The 15,324-nt window shown below is 43.5% G+C and overlaps 1 long non-coding RNA gene across 1 annotated transcript in view; it reads right to left on the bottom strand.

Annotated features, from left to right (window-relative positions):
* Window positions 1-170: 170 nt before the first annotated feature.
* Window positions 171-15,324, bottom strand: part of LOC103647449 (uncharacterized) — a 46,060-nt gene continuing 30,906 nt past the window's right edge. The window contains exon 3 of the long non-coding RNA XR_562849.4: window positions 171-905. This is a non-coding gene — a long non-coding RNA (uncharacterized lncRNA). The remainder of the gene's footprint in view (window positions 906-15,324) is intronic.

The raw sequence follows: 15,324 nt of genomic DNA, 5'->3' as shown, positions 1-15,324 counted from the left end.
TTCAATAACACGACCACCATATGAACTCCACCACTCAACTGTGATAACGACATAACAAATTAGCAAGCCAATAGAAGGAGCTACTTGCTGGAATTACAAATTAGATCAGCCCCACAACAACAGGAGCTACTAGCAGCAACTACATTAACAACAGTAACACTACTAGCAGCACTACAACAACCAACTTGATGTAATTATTGCAGCACTACATCAATAAACTTGCTGGAATTACAACAACAGTCAACAACACTTTCGAGGGGTCATAGTTCGAAGGTTATTTTTGGCCATCTTATTTGAAAAAACTACTCCTCTTAGATACTCATAATCCAATGCTTGAGAATTGATCTTGTCTCTTGTTTCCTCATCATGTACCATTCTTGCAAGCACATCTAGAAAGCAACCTCTTAGCTGTCCAACAATAACATCATCATCATTTCATATGAGAAGATGTAACTTTCCTGGGTTCAAATACATTACAACCCCATACAATGGATGATCCATTTGTTTTCCCAATGTCGTTCAAGTATAGTCATGATGCTCGAGCAAACTCTTCTTGCTTTGGACAACAAAGCTTTGTTTGATCTTTTCCTTTGCATATTTCATTAATGCTTGGACCTCGGCAAGTTGGCCTCTCATCTCATGTCACACCCGGATTTAAGGTAACAACCGAGCGCATCTTAAATGTATGCTAGGATCAAGTCTCACACATATAATGACTCATGATACAAAAATCGATGTCGCATCTTTATTATATAATAAAAGTTATGTACAAAATAACTAAATAAAATATATCATATGACGACAATGATCCTCCACCATTATAGTTGACTGGGAGACGACGACCTAAACCTCTCCAAACTCACCGCTTCATCCTTCATGTTCCTCTAGCGGCACCCATTCTTGACCTGGTGTAATAATAGCAAGAGTGAGCTCACGTACGTAATCGCTCAACAAGTGTGGTGAATAATGTGCATGAGCGCACTTATGGTGGGGCTCATGTATAGTGTAAGGCTTACTAAGAAAAATGGTCAAGGCCGAGCATTACTTTTAATAAGCTGGTCAAAATTTTATCAGCAATTACTAAGTATAAGTGTATATCAACCCAATTAAATAATTGATCACAATTAATAATAAGTCACACAATACAATGCAAATGGCAGTTATGTTTAATTCCATAAATTACTAATATGAGGGTCCAAGTAGCTCTTGACTGTGAGCATGACTGATATACCAGTTTTACACTCTGCGGATGTTGCACATCTTTACCCACAAGGCGTGATACCCATCTGTCACGGCTTCATGAATCCCATTCACCTCTTCCGAGGAGACGAGACAGGATAGCACTACGAGGCCTTTACAAAGTTCCACTAGCATCAAATAACTGACTATGGTTTCGTTGAGAAGGGAGTGATATAGGAATCCCTCGTCCGAAAAGACATCGCAGCTTTATCAACCTGAGAACCTCCCTATACCGGCAGCTCCTCATACCGTGGTTGCCCCTTTCGGGTAAGGTAGTCCTCCACTAGTTTTTCTAATTAGTCAGCCAATGGTATACCATACCACCCTTGTGGTAGCACTGTTTTCCTGGGTAGTTCTTCATGTTTCAATTAACACAATAATATTCTCATGAACAATAATTAAGCTAACAATAATGATAAAACATACTCATAATTCAGATATAATATTAATCTCAAAACCAGGTAGAGCAATAGTTAATTCATTTGTATGCAAGGTGTAGGGTAAATAAACTAGGTAAGCTATTAGGCCCCTCAAGTAAACCTAAGTATGCCACGATGATTATCATGAACATTATTAGGTCAAAGAAAGTGATCAAGGACATAACTTACTTTATACTTGCGATAACCTTGTTGTCCAGATGTTGTCCCCAAGGTTGGGCTTCAGATTTTTCGTCACTTTGCTTCTATGCGCAACAATACATATAGGCATACATGTAATAGGTAAAAATAACAAACCACACTGAAAGAGAAATAGGGTTAACCTTTTTCCAGTATTAATTTTGGTGGTTGAATGCCCAACACAAATATTGGACTAACTAGTTTGCTCTAGAGTATATGATCTACAGGTGCATAAAGGTTCAACACAAACTAATAAAATATTGAAGATAGGGTTCAAATACAAAGAGCAAAGAAACCGAGTGTGCCCTGGTCTAGCGCACCGGACTGTCCGGTATGCCACCGGACAGTGTCCGATGCACCAGGACCGTACAGGGCTGAACTGGTCACTCTCGGGTTTCTTTAGACGCTCTCCGCTATAAATCACCGGACTATCTGGTGTGCCACCGGACTGTTCGGTGCATCAGCGGAGTAACGGCTACCAGCGCAATGGTCGATTGTAACAGTGCCCCTGACAGCGCTACAGTGCGCGGCAGAAGTCAGAACAGAGGTCAGAGGCGCACCAGACAGTGAACAAGACCTGTCCGGTGCGGCACCAGACTGTCCGGTGCCACTAGAGGACAAAGCCTCCATCAGTCAGAAGCTCCCAAACCCTAACGGTTGGGTGACGTGGCTGGGGCACTGGACAGTGTCCGGTGGCGCATCGGACTGTCCGGTGCGCCCATCGACAGCAGCCACCCCCAACGGCTTGTTGGTGGTTGAGGGCTATAAATACCCCCAACCACCACCACTCCAAGCATACAAGTTTTTCAAGGTTCTCATTCAATACAAGAGCAAGTGCATTCACTCCTAGACACAAATCAAAAGAATCAAAGCCTCTCCAAGTGCCAAATCCACTCCAACCACTTAGTGACTTGAGAGAGAGTTTGTTCGTGTTCTTTGTGTTAGAAATATGCCCTAGAGATAATCATAGAGATGAGCATATTTCTTTGTATCCATGATATATATATTGCTTAATTGAATATCCATGGAAGGCACCTTGTATTGATTAGCAATTATGTGAATTGTTTGTGAGATTCTTTACTTATATGGTTATTCTAAATGATGTCCCTAGTCAGAGTCGATGACTAGCACATGTATTAGTTGATGACTACATTTCACAAGTCATGAACATGGAGATGTTAAACTAATAATGTGGGCGCATGTATGACATGAGGCTGGACCGACCCAACGTGAGATATTGTAATATAGTTCTCTTCTTGCAACATGAATACTGTATCCTTAGACCTGAGATTGTCGCATGTTCTCAAGATGTGAATTGACTTACTTAGGGACTATCAAACGCTATCCCGTAACTGGGTAGTTATAAAGGTAGTTTTGGGTTTGTCAGGAAGCATGCTGTGAGGCATGGTCAGTCAAGATGGAATTTGTCCCTCTCTTTGTGAGAGAGATATCTCTGGGCCCCTCGAGTGATTGGATCAAGAAATGCATGGCCGTGCTAGGGTTAAGAGTTAACCATTGAAAGGATTCCAATTCACAGTATCGAGAAAGAGAGGTCAGCTTAGAGCCAGACCAAATATCGTGAGACAAAGGGAACAGCATGTACGTAATGTCGCAATGGTTCGTCTGATATGATCTTTACGTACACATAGGAGTTGACATGTCTTGCTAGAGGCCGCTGTCAATTATTGGGCCAAGTAAGAGTACTCGGCCTATGTCTATTTGTACGTGAACCTATAGGGTCACACACTTAAGGGGAAGGAAGCCTAATTCGGATTAGATCCGAAATTAGACTGGGCTTTAGGGTTAATGATGGGCCTCGGCGTCAGAAGCCCACCATAACGCCTATATATTGAGGGGCGGGGGCGCGGTTAAGGATAACCTAATTCGCCACCAGCAAACTAACAGCCGCCGCCCACCTCTCGCCCTCGCCAAGCCGCCGTCGCGAACCTAGCAGTTCGGTACGCGGCGCTTCCTCCCTGTACGTGTGGATACCTCGGAGGTGCTACATCTGGAGCACTTGGACGAACCGCGCGAGGACGTGAAGGACGCCGGCGACTGCACGGCACTGCTCGACGCGTTCGTCTACATCGAGACGTCTTCCGCTGCTCTGCGCGTCTAGTGGTAATTCCATGACCTATAACCGCAGTAGTTCTTGGTATTATGGGGATAAAAATTTTGTTTTGCGCTAGCGTAGCCTCCCCGTAATCCTACACTTTGTGCTCTTGTTGCTTGGATCGCTTTCTTCCTTCCTCATTCTTGTTCCCAAGTGAATTGTAATCAAAGCAAGAGACACCAAGTGTGTGGTGGTCCTTGTGGGGTCTAAGTGACCCATTTGATTAAGGAGAAAGCTCACTCGGTCTAGGTGACCGTTTGAGAGAGGGAAAGGGTTGAAAGAGACCCGGTCTTTGTGACCACCTCAACGGGGACTAGGTTCTTTAGAACCGAACCTCGGTAAAACAAATCACCGTTTTCATTCGCTTTATTTCTTGGTTGATTTGTTTTCCACTCTCTTTCGGACTCGAATTCATTTCTAACGCTAACCCTGGCTTGTAGTGTGTGCTTAAGTTTATAATTTTCAGATTCCGCCTATTCACCCCCCCTCTAGGCGACTTTCAATTGGTATGAAAGCCCGATACTTCATTAGAGTCTAACAACTCGAAGTGATGTCAGAAGGATCCGCCAAGAGGGAGATGGAAACTGGCGAGAAGGCCACAAGCCACGAGAAAGCTTCATCAAGGGAGTCCGGCACCAAAGCTAAGGAGGGATCCCCTTCCCACGTCAAGTCGCATCGGAGTGGCGACAAGAAGAAGAAGATGAAGAAAGTGGTCTACTACGAGACCGACTTTTCGTCGCTCTCCACATCCGGCTCCGACGCGACGTCCATCACTTCTAAGCGCCATGAGCACAAGAAGTATATTAAGATGCCACTTCGTTATCCCTGTATTTCTAAGCACGCTCCTCTACTCTCCGTTCCATTAGGCAAACCACCATATTTTGATGGTGAGGACTATTGTGTGTGGAGTGATAAAATAAGGCATCACCTAACCTCACTCCACGCAAGCATATGGGACATTGTTGAATTTGGAGCGCAGGTACCTACCGTGGGGGACGAGGGCTACGACTCGGACGAGGTTGCCCAAATACGACACTTTAACTCCCAAGCAACTACTATACTCCTCGCCTCTCTATGTCGAGAGGAGTATAATAAGGTGCAAGGGTTAAAAAGCGCCAAGGAGATTTGGGACGTCCTAAAAACCGCGCACGAAGGAGATGAGGTGACCAAGATCACCAAGCGAGAGACGATCGAGGGGAGCTCGGTCGATTCGTCCTCAACCAAGAAGAGGAGCCACAAGCAATGTACAATCGGCTCAAGACCTTGGTCAACCAAGTGCGCAACCTCGGGAGCACAAAATGGGATGACCATAAAATGGTCAAGGTTATTCTTAGATCCCTCATATTTCGTAATCCCACTCAAGTTCAATTAATACGTGGTGATCCTAGATATAAGCTAATGTCTCCCGAAGAAGTAATTGACAAGTTTGTGAGCTTTGAACTTATGATCAAAGACTCCAAACACATTGTCAATTTAGAGCAAGGTGCCACCTCAACACCCGAGGTGCAACCCGTCGCATTCAAGGCGACAAAAGAGAAGAAAGAAGAGTCTACATCAAGTAGGCTCCCCATCGACGCCTCCAAGCTCGACAACGAGGAAATGGCGCTCATCATCAAGAGCTTTCGCCAAATACTCAAGCAAAGGAGGGCAAAGGACTACAAACCCCATTCCAAGAGGGTGTGCTACAAATGTGGTAAGACCGGTCATTTTATTGTTAAATGTCCAATGTCTAGTGATAGTGACAGGGGCGACGACAAGAGGGGGAAGAAGAAGGAAAAGAAGAGGTACTACAAGATGAAGGGCGACGATGACCACGTTTGTCAAGAATGGGACTCCGATGAGAGCTCCACCGACTCCTCCTCCGACAAGGATGCCGCCAACATCGCCATCAACAAGGGCCTCCTCTTCCCCAACGTCAGCCACAAGTGCTTCATGGCAAAGGACGGCAAAAAGAAAAAGGTACAAACTAGAACCAACCCCAAGTACACTACATCTAGTGATGAGGGTAGTTCTAGTGATGATGAAGATGATTTACTTACTCTTTTTGCCAACCTTAACATGCAATAAAAGGAAAAATTAAATGAATTGATAGGTGCCATTCATGAGAAGGATGAACTTTTGGATAGCCAAGAGGAATTCCTTATTAGAGAAAACAAAATGCATGTTAAAGTAAAAAATGCTTATGCTCAGGAAGTAGAAAAAAGTGAAAACTTGACTAAAGAGCTTAGCATTTGCCATGATTCAACTACCAGTCTTAGAAATGAAAATGCTAGTTTAATTACTAAGATTGATAAATTGAATGAATCAATTTCTAGCCTTAGGACCGAAAATGCTAGTTTAATTTCCAAGGCTAAAGATTTAAATGTTTGCAATGATTCTATTTCCTGTCTTAGAAATGAGAATGCCATATTACATGCTAAGATAGATGCATTAAATGATTGCAAACCCTCTACATCTACTGTTGATCATGTGTAACACCCTGAATTTGGGGGTGTAAAATTTCTTTTTAATGATCACCCAAATTCATGTGTTACTCTTCTCTCTCTCACCCTAGGTTCTATCTCTCTCTAGATCCTCTCTTCCTTTTCCCTTTTAAGAAGAATTAGCTTAAAAGTTAGGGGGATTTAATTATTTATTTTTGCCAAAACATTATGAGTCATGACATGTTGCATCATGTTGAGCTTATTTATTCTTTAAAGTGTTGCACATGTTTGAATTTATTTGAATCTGAAACCTAATTTGAATTTGGAATTGGAAACCCTAGAGAAAAGAAATAGAAAAAGAATTAGAAAATCCAGAGAAAAAGAAAAAGGAATAGCAGCCCAGCTCGGCTCAGCCAGTCCGCGCGCCTGCACGCCTGACAGGTGGGATCCACCTGTCAGCGGCTGCTCTCTCTCTCGCGCTCTCTCTCTCTCGCTCTCTGCCCACTGGGGCCGACCTGTCGGCGCCAGTTGTTTCCCCTTCGTGCCCCTCTTCCCTCTCTGCCGCACGGGCCCGCGCTGCCAGGCGCTGGGCCATTACCCCGTGCGCCCCTTCTCTCTCTCTCTGTGCCATGGACCCTCCCTGTCAGTTCCACCCTCCCCGCCCCCGTCGTGGACCGGCGAGTGCGCACTCGCACACGTTGCCGGAATTCTCAGCCACGACGCCCACCCATGCGCCCCAACTCCCCCTTAGAGCCCCGCCAGTGCCCGCACTCACTTCCCCGCCTCATTTCGCACAGCACCGCCCTCTCTCGCGCTCTGCCCACGCTGCCAGATGCCGCCGGAGACCCGTGCCCGCTTCCCCGACCATCTAGTTCGCTGGAGACCGCGCCAAGCCACCCCGAGCTCCGCCCCGAGGTGAGACACCTTTGCCCGTGCTTAATTTCCCCAATTTCGCTCTATGCTCGGCCAATTTTGGCATCGCCGGTGCTCGGCCGTGGTGGTCCACCGCGCCCGCGCTGTGGCCGACCAATTTAGCCCAGTCCAGTGCCCTGGTGTAGGTCCCTATGTCACCTCTGCCTCTGCTGAAGCCTTCCCAGGCCTTAGCGCGCCTCAAGCCCCCTCCCCGTGGTTGGAATCCCTAACCGGAGTACCTCCGGTCCGCCCGAGGCCTTCTCCCCATCGTTCTTCCCCCTCTGTCCATAGATTCGTGGCCTTTTCCCCGCCACTGAGTTCACCGTGGCATTCTCTCCCTCTCTGCCCAATCCCGCGACCCCGGAACCACCCTAGCATGCGCCTGCCCCAACTCCAGCGACCTCACCGCCGCGGAGAGGAGCAGCGCCACCCACAGCCGTTCATCCCCCTGGTCTGATCTCCCCCGTCCGATCTTGATCGCGCGGCCCAGATCACGGATACCGCTTCGCGCACGCGCGCCCTGCGCCCCTGGCCCGCCTGTCAGCGCCCGTGTCCCCTGGCGCTGGGCCCGCTCGGTCACTGCACCCTCCCCCTCTGTCGCTGACACCCCCTGGCCCGCCTGTCAGCACTCGCCCGCCCGCTCGCGCTCTCGACCGTAGATCTAATCTCGGCCGTCGGTTTCTGATCTAACGGTTAGAATCACCCGATACCCCTTCGCGCGGTAGTTTTATTAAAGAGACCCTCGGTTTGTTTAGAATCAACCCGCCGTCCCTGGTTTTCGCGCGCATGCCCCTGTATTCTTGCAGATTGAACCATGAACTTTTAAATATTCATAGAATTAGACCTAATTTCATATTTTGAATTCCCAAACTTGTTTATTTCATATCTTTTGCATATGAACTCCAAATTTAGTGATTCAAATTGCAAAATGTTCATAGAATTATTCTCTTTTTAAATAAATTAATTTCAGTTACTGTATGCACATTCTAATTTTTATGATTAATTATGAACTAATGTAGGTGTAAATTTATTTATTTAATAAAATAAATAAAAGGAGAACCCTAGAGATTTAAACAAGTTTAATCTTGTGAGATTAATAATGTGTATTACATGAAATCATCTCTGGGCTAATTTTTAGGTCACAATAAAATATATTGAACTATGTTATGTATTTGTGAGTAACACTTAGAGAAATAATAATCTATTTCCAAAGAAAGTTGGTCCATGTTATAGTTCATATTATACTTTGATCTCATTATCCCCTATTGTGTTTTTAGGATGCATTCCTATGTTTGTACATGTTTGGTGTGTTGTTCATTTGTACTTTCCAAATGTATTGAATGCATGCTCGCTTCATTTAGACAACAAACAATCTGAGGTTCCTGAGTGTGTTGTTGGAGACCTCCTTGAGCAACAACCTGGTCAAGGCAAGTGTCCTCTGGCCTATTATGTCCTACTTACTTTATAATTCACTGCCCCGCGAAACCTAAGGATTGACTAGTTTGTATTTACCTTATCCTTGTTTATCTTTTTGGGTTATCATGGTTAGCATTTTGCTATTGCCTTAACTTAAATCAATGAACATGATGTGAACATTTATGATACGATATTGTTATCTTGATTATGTGATGATCTTGTGATACTCTAGGGGGCTCAGGCCTTTTTCCTGAGTACCTCTCCGTAAGGACCTGTTCGTGGAGTGACCACCCGGGATAACAGTGCAACCATGAGGGTGGAATGAGACGTCCTTAGCTGAATAATTAGATAAACCTGGGGATGTAGTTGGCTTTGCCTGGGGGCCATCAATGGGGGCCGGGGCGTAGTGCTCGCTCTACCAAGGGTGGGGTGTAGAGGTTCATTCGATTTGATTTTGTTAGTCACCCACCTTGGGGAGGTGTACTGCGTTTGTACGACTAGCGAAACCTAACGAGCAGCTATGCACCAGGGGAGTCTTTGTAAAGGCTACGTAGTGTATCCCTGGCCATTCACCTTGGTGGTGAAGATCAGGTCTGTACAACCCAGGCTAGAAAGGGATCACGACCCGTGGGTAAAGTGTGCAACATCTGCAGAGTGTTAAAAACTGGTATATCGGCCGAGCTCACGGTTAAGAGCAGCCTTGTGATCCTCTGTGATTAGAAGAACTTTTGTTACTTTTATGATGATGGTTAACAATGATATTATAAATCTGATCTCTAGTATTTCCTCTTTTGAGGGAGTACTTTTAGGTAATAACTGGGTTCATTACTAAAACTTGGCTCTACTAATAATAATAAATACTTGACCAACTAAAAAGCAACTGCTTAACCTCAACGCCACATACAGCTAGCCCAATTTAGCCAAACGGGACATTTGATGAGTACGTTGATGTGTACTCACCCTTGCTTTACACACCACCCCCACCCCAGGTTGTCCCCATTGTACTCAGTGCTCAGAAGGTGATGCTGGCAACATGGAGGACTTCGAGGAGTTCTAGGAATACGACGGGTTTTAGTTTACTTTAGTGGCAAACCCCTAGTCAGCTGCCTGCATAGGCTTATCCTCTACGTTTCGTTTCTTCGCACTTTGATATTTATGCTAAAGACAACGGTTATGTAATAGACTCTGTGGATGTCTCAGACATCTTGATGTAATTAAGTACTTTTTCGCTATTTAATTTGAGCATTGTGTGATGATGTCCAATTATGTAATCACTGTGTACGTGAGTTCTGATCCTGGCACGTACATGGTTCACATTCGGTTTGCCTTCCAAAACCGGGTGTGACATCATGTCACTATTTGTACTAGATGTAGATTATAAATGATCACCTTGCTCTAATTAAACAACAAAATGATCATATAGCTCAATTAACTGCTAAAATTAATGAGCATGAAATTGAAAATAAAAAAATTTAAATTTGCTAGAAGCATGCTCTATAGTGGGAGACGCCCTGGCATTAAGGATGGCATTGGTTTCCAACAGAGAAGCAATGTCAAGCTTAATGCCCCTAAAAGATTGTCTAATTTTGTTAAGGGCAAGGCTCCCATGGTTTAGGATAATGAGAGCTATATTTTATATCCTGCTAATTATCCCGAACACAAAATTAGGAGAATTCATGCTAAGAAATCTCATTCTATTTCTCACCATGCTTTTATATATAAGAATGAGTCATCTAGCTCTAGGCATTCTACACATGTTAAAATGCCTAAAAAGAAAACTCCTACTGCATCAAATGAGCCTAATATTTCATTTAAGACTTTTGATGCATCATATGTATTAACTAACAAATCAGGCAAACTAGTTGCCAAATATGTTGGGGGCAAACACAAGGGCTCCAAGACTTGTGTTTGGGTACCCAAGGTGCTTGTTTCTAACATCAAAGGACCCAAGACTGTTTAGGTACCTAAGAACAAGGCCTAAATTGTTTTGCAGGTTTATGCATCTGGGGGCTCAAGTTGGATAATTGATAGCGGATGCACAAACCACATGACAGGGGAGAAAAGAATGTTCTCCTCCTACGAGAAAAACGAAGATCCTCAAAGAGCTATCATATTCGGGGATTGAAATCAAGGTTTGGTCAAAGGACTTGGTAAAATTGTTATATCATCTGACCATTATATTTCCAATGTTTTTCTTGTAGATGCTTTAGATTACAGTTTGCTTTCTGTTTCTCAATTATGCAAAATGGGCTACAACTGTCTTTTTTACAGATGTAGGTGTTACTGTCTTTAGAAGAAGTGACGATTCAATAGCATTTAAGGGAGTGTTAGAGGGTCGGCTATATTTAATTGATTTTAATGAAAACATAGCTGAACTCAACACTTGTTTAATTGCTAAGACTAATATGGGTTGGCTCTGGCATCGCCGACTAGCCCATGTTGGAATGAAGAATCTTCACAAGCTTCTAAAGGGAGAACACATTTTGGGACTAACAAATGTTCATTTTGAGAAAGACAGGGTTTGTAGAGCATGTCAAGCAGGAAAGCAAGTTGGCGCCCACCATCCACACAAGAACATAATGACAACGGACAGGCCACTAGAACTACTCCACATGGATCTATTTGGCCCGATAGCTTACATAAGCATCGGCGGGAGTAAGTATTGTCTAGTAATTGTGGATGGTTACTCTCGCTTCATTTGGGTATTCTTTTTGCAGGAAAAATCTCAAACCTAAAAGACCTTAAAAGGATTTTTAAGACGGGCTCAAAACGAGTTCGGATTAAGAATAAAAAAGATAAGAAGCGACAATGGGACGGAGTCCGAGAACTCTCAAATTGAAGGCTTTCTTGAGGAAGAGGGCATCAAGCATGAGTTCTCTTCTCCCTACACACCTCAACAAAATGGTGTAGTGGAGAGGAAGAATAGAACTCTATTGGACATGGCGAGGACGATGCTTAACGAGTACAAGACTCCGGACCGGTTTTGGGCAGAGGCGATTAACACCACCTGCTACTCCATCAACCAACTCTACCTTCACCGAATCCTCAAGAAGACATCATATGAACTTCTCATTGGTAAAAATCCCAATGTTTCATATTTTAGAATTTTTGGTAGCAAATGTTTTATTCTTATTAAAAGAGGTAGAAAATCTAAATTTGCTCCTAAGGCTGTAGAAGGCTTTTTACTTGGTTATGACTCAAACACAAGGGCATATAGAGTCTTCAACAAATCCACTGGAGTAGTAGAGGTTTCTTGTGACATTGTGTTTGATGAGACTAATGGCTCCAAAGTGGAGCAAATTGATCTTGATGAGCTAGATGATGAAGAGGCTCTATGCGTCGCGCTAAGGAACATGTCCATTAGGGATGTGTATCCTAAGGAATCCGAAGAGCCTCCACAAGCACAAGATCAACCATCATCTTCCATGCAAGCATCTCCACCAACTCAAGATGAGGAACAAGCTCAAGATGATGAAGATCAGGAAGATGAGCCACCTCAAGAGAAGGACAAGGATCAAGGGGGAGATGAAGTTGATCAAGACAAGGAAGATGATCAAGAAATTCAGGGTCAAAGACCGCCACACCCAACAGTCCACCAAGCAATTCAAAGAGATCACCCCGTCAACTCCATCCTTGGTGACATTCATAAGGGGGTAACCACTAAATCTCAAGTTGCTCATTTCTGTGAACATTACTCTTTTGTGTCCTCTATTGAGCCATACAGGGTAGAGGATGCACTAAGAGATTCAGATTGGGTGCTGGCAATGCAAGAGGAACTCAACAACTTCACGAGGAATGAGGTATGACATTTGGTTCCACGTCCTAATCAAAATGTTGTAGGTACCAAATGGGTATTCCTCAACAAGCAAGATGAGCATGGTGTGGTGACAAGAAACAAAGTCCGGCTTGTGGCCAAAGGTTAAGTCGAAGGTTTGGACTTTGGTGAAACTTATGCACCCGTAACTAGGCTTGAGTCAACTCGTATATTACTTGCCTATGCTACTTACCATGGCTTTAAGTTTTATCAAATGGACGTGAAAAGTGTCTTCCTCAATGGACCAATCAAGGAAGAGGTATATGTTGAGCAACCTCTCGACATTGAAGATAGTGAATACCCTAACAATGTGTATAAACTCTCAAAGGCGCTTTATGAACTCAAGCAAGCCCCAAGAGCATGGTATGAATGCCTGCGAGATTTCCTTATCACTATTGGCTTCAAAGTCAGAAAAGCCGATACTACACTTTTTACTAAAACTATTGCAAAAGATTTGTTTGTATGCCAAATTTATGTTGATGATATCATATTTGGGTCTACTAACAAATCTACTTGTGAAGAGTTTAGTAGGATCATGATTCAAAAATTCGAGATGTCTATGATAGGGGAGTTGAAGTATTTTCTAGGATTTCAAGTCAAGCAACTCCAAGACGGCACCTTCTTCAGCCAAACAAAGTACATTCAAGACATACTTAACATGTTTGGAATGAAGGATGCCAAGCCCATCAAGACACCCATGGGAACCAATGGGCATCTCGACCTCGACACGGGAGGTAAGTCCATAGATCAAAAGGTATATCAGTCGATGATAGGATCTTTACTCTATTTATGTGCATCTCGACCGGATACTATGCTTTCCGTATACATGTGTGCAAGGTTCTAAGTCGATCCTAAGGAAGTTCACCTTAGGGCCGTGAAAAGAATCATAAGATATTTAGTTTATACTCCTAAGTTTGGACTTTGGTACCCCAAGGGATCCACTTTTGATTTATTAGGATATTCCGATGCCGATTGGGCAGGGTGTAAAATTGATAGGAAGAGCACATCAAGGACTTGTCAGTTTCTGGTGAGATCCCTGGTGTCTTGAGCTTCAAAGAAACAAAACTCAGTGGCTCTTTCTACCGCCGAAGCCAAGTACATTGCCGCAGGCCAGTGCTGTGTGCAATTACTTTGGATGAGGCAAATCCTCATGGACTATGGCTACAAATTGAGCAAAGTTCCTCTCCTATGTGACAATGAGAGTGCAATCCGCATGTCGGATAATTCCGTTGAACACAGCCGCACTAAGCACATAGACATTCGGTATCACTTTTTGAGAGATCACCAACAAAGGAGAATATCGAGATTGCTTATGTTAGCACCAAAGAACAATTAGTTGATATCTTTACCAAGCCTTTAGATGAGAAAACCTTTAGCAAACTTAGGAATGAGCTAAATATTCTTGATTCTCGAAATTTTGATTGAAACATTGCACACATAGCTCATTTATATACCTTTGATCATATCTCTTTTATGGCTATGACTAATGTGTTTTCAAGTGTATTTCTATGCTAAGTCATAGATTGAAAGGGAAATGGAGTCCTCGACGAAAACAAGGCTTTCACTCAACTCTATCGGTATCTTTTATCCTTCGTCGTCACTCCACACCACTCTTCGATTGGTATAATCTTTTCACTCATATTTACTTATAACAATAGGGGAGAACGTAAAAAGGGGCTCTCAAAAGTCTCCATTTTGGACGATTAATGCCAAAGGGGGAGAAATATTAAGCCCAAAGCAAAAGGACCGCACCACCAACTTCAAAAATTTTCAAAATAATGATTTAACTGGTTTTCACAAAAGTTTGTTTTTCCAATTGGTATCTTGTGATAAGCAATTTCTTCAATTGGTATATTTTCAAAATTGGCATCTAAATTACATACTTCCAATTGGTATCTATTAAAACCCTCTTGAAAACTAAGAGGAGAATTTCATTAAGGGGGAGTTTTATTTAGTCAAAGAAAAAGCATTTGAAACAGGGGGAGAAATTTCAAATCTTGAAAATGCTTCTTACAATCTTATTCATATATCTTTGACTATTTGCAAAAGACTTTGAAAAAGATTTTACAAAAGAATTTGCAAAAACAAAACAAGTGGTGCAAGCGTGGTCCAAAATATTAAAAAAAGCAAGCAATCCATGCATATCTAGTGAAACTATAAATTGGTTTAATTCCAAAGTAACCTATGCACTTACCTTATGCAAACTAGTTCATTTCTGCACTTATATATTTGCTTTGGTTTGTGTTGGCATCAATCTCCAAAAAGGGGGAGATTGAAAGGGAAATAGGGTTAACCTTTTTCCAGTATTAATTTTGGTGGTTGAATGCCCAACACAAATATTGGACTAACTAGTTTGCTCTAAAGTATATGATCTACAAGTGCATAAAGGTTCAACATAAACTAATAAAAGATTAAAGATAGGGTTCAAATACAAAGGAGCAAAGAAACCGAATGTGCCCTGGTCTGGCGCACCGGACTGTCTGGTGTGCCACCGGACAGTGTCCGGTGCACCAGGACCGTACAGGGCTGAAATGGCCACTCTCGGGTTTCTTCAGGCGCTCTCCGCTATAAATCACCGGACTGTCCGGTGTGCCACCGGATTGTCCGGTGCATCAGCGGAGTAACGGTTACCAGCGCAACGGTCCACTGTAACTGTGCCCCTGACAGCGCTACAGTGCGCGACAGAAGTCAGAACAGAGGTCAAAGGCGCACCGGACAGTGAACAGGACCTATCCGGTGCGGCACCGGACTGTCCGGTGCCACTAGAGGACAAAGCCTCCAACGGTCAGA

The sequence above is a fragment of the Zea mays genome, chromosome 2 (genome assembly GCF_902167145.1).
Source record: "Zea mays cultivar B73 chromosome 2, Zm-B73-REFERENCE-NAM-5.0, whole genome shotgun sequence".
Classification (NCBI taxonomy): Eukaryota; Viridiplantae; Streptophyta; class Magnoliopsida; order Poales; family Poaceae; genus Zea; species Zea mays.
Note: the sequence above shows the minus strand (reverse complement) of the source record. Positions and strands in the feature narration are given on the sequence as shown.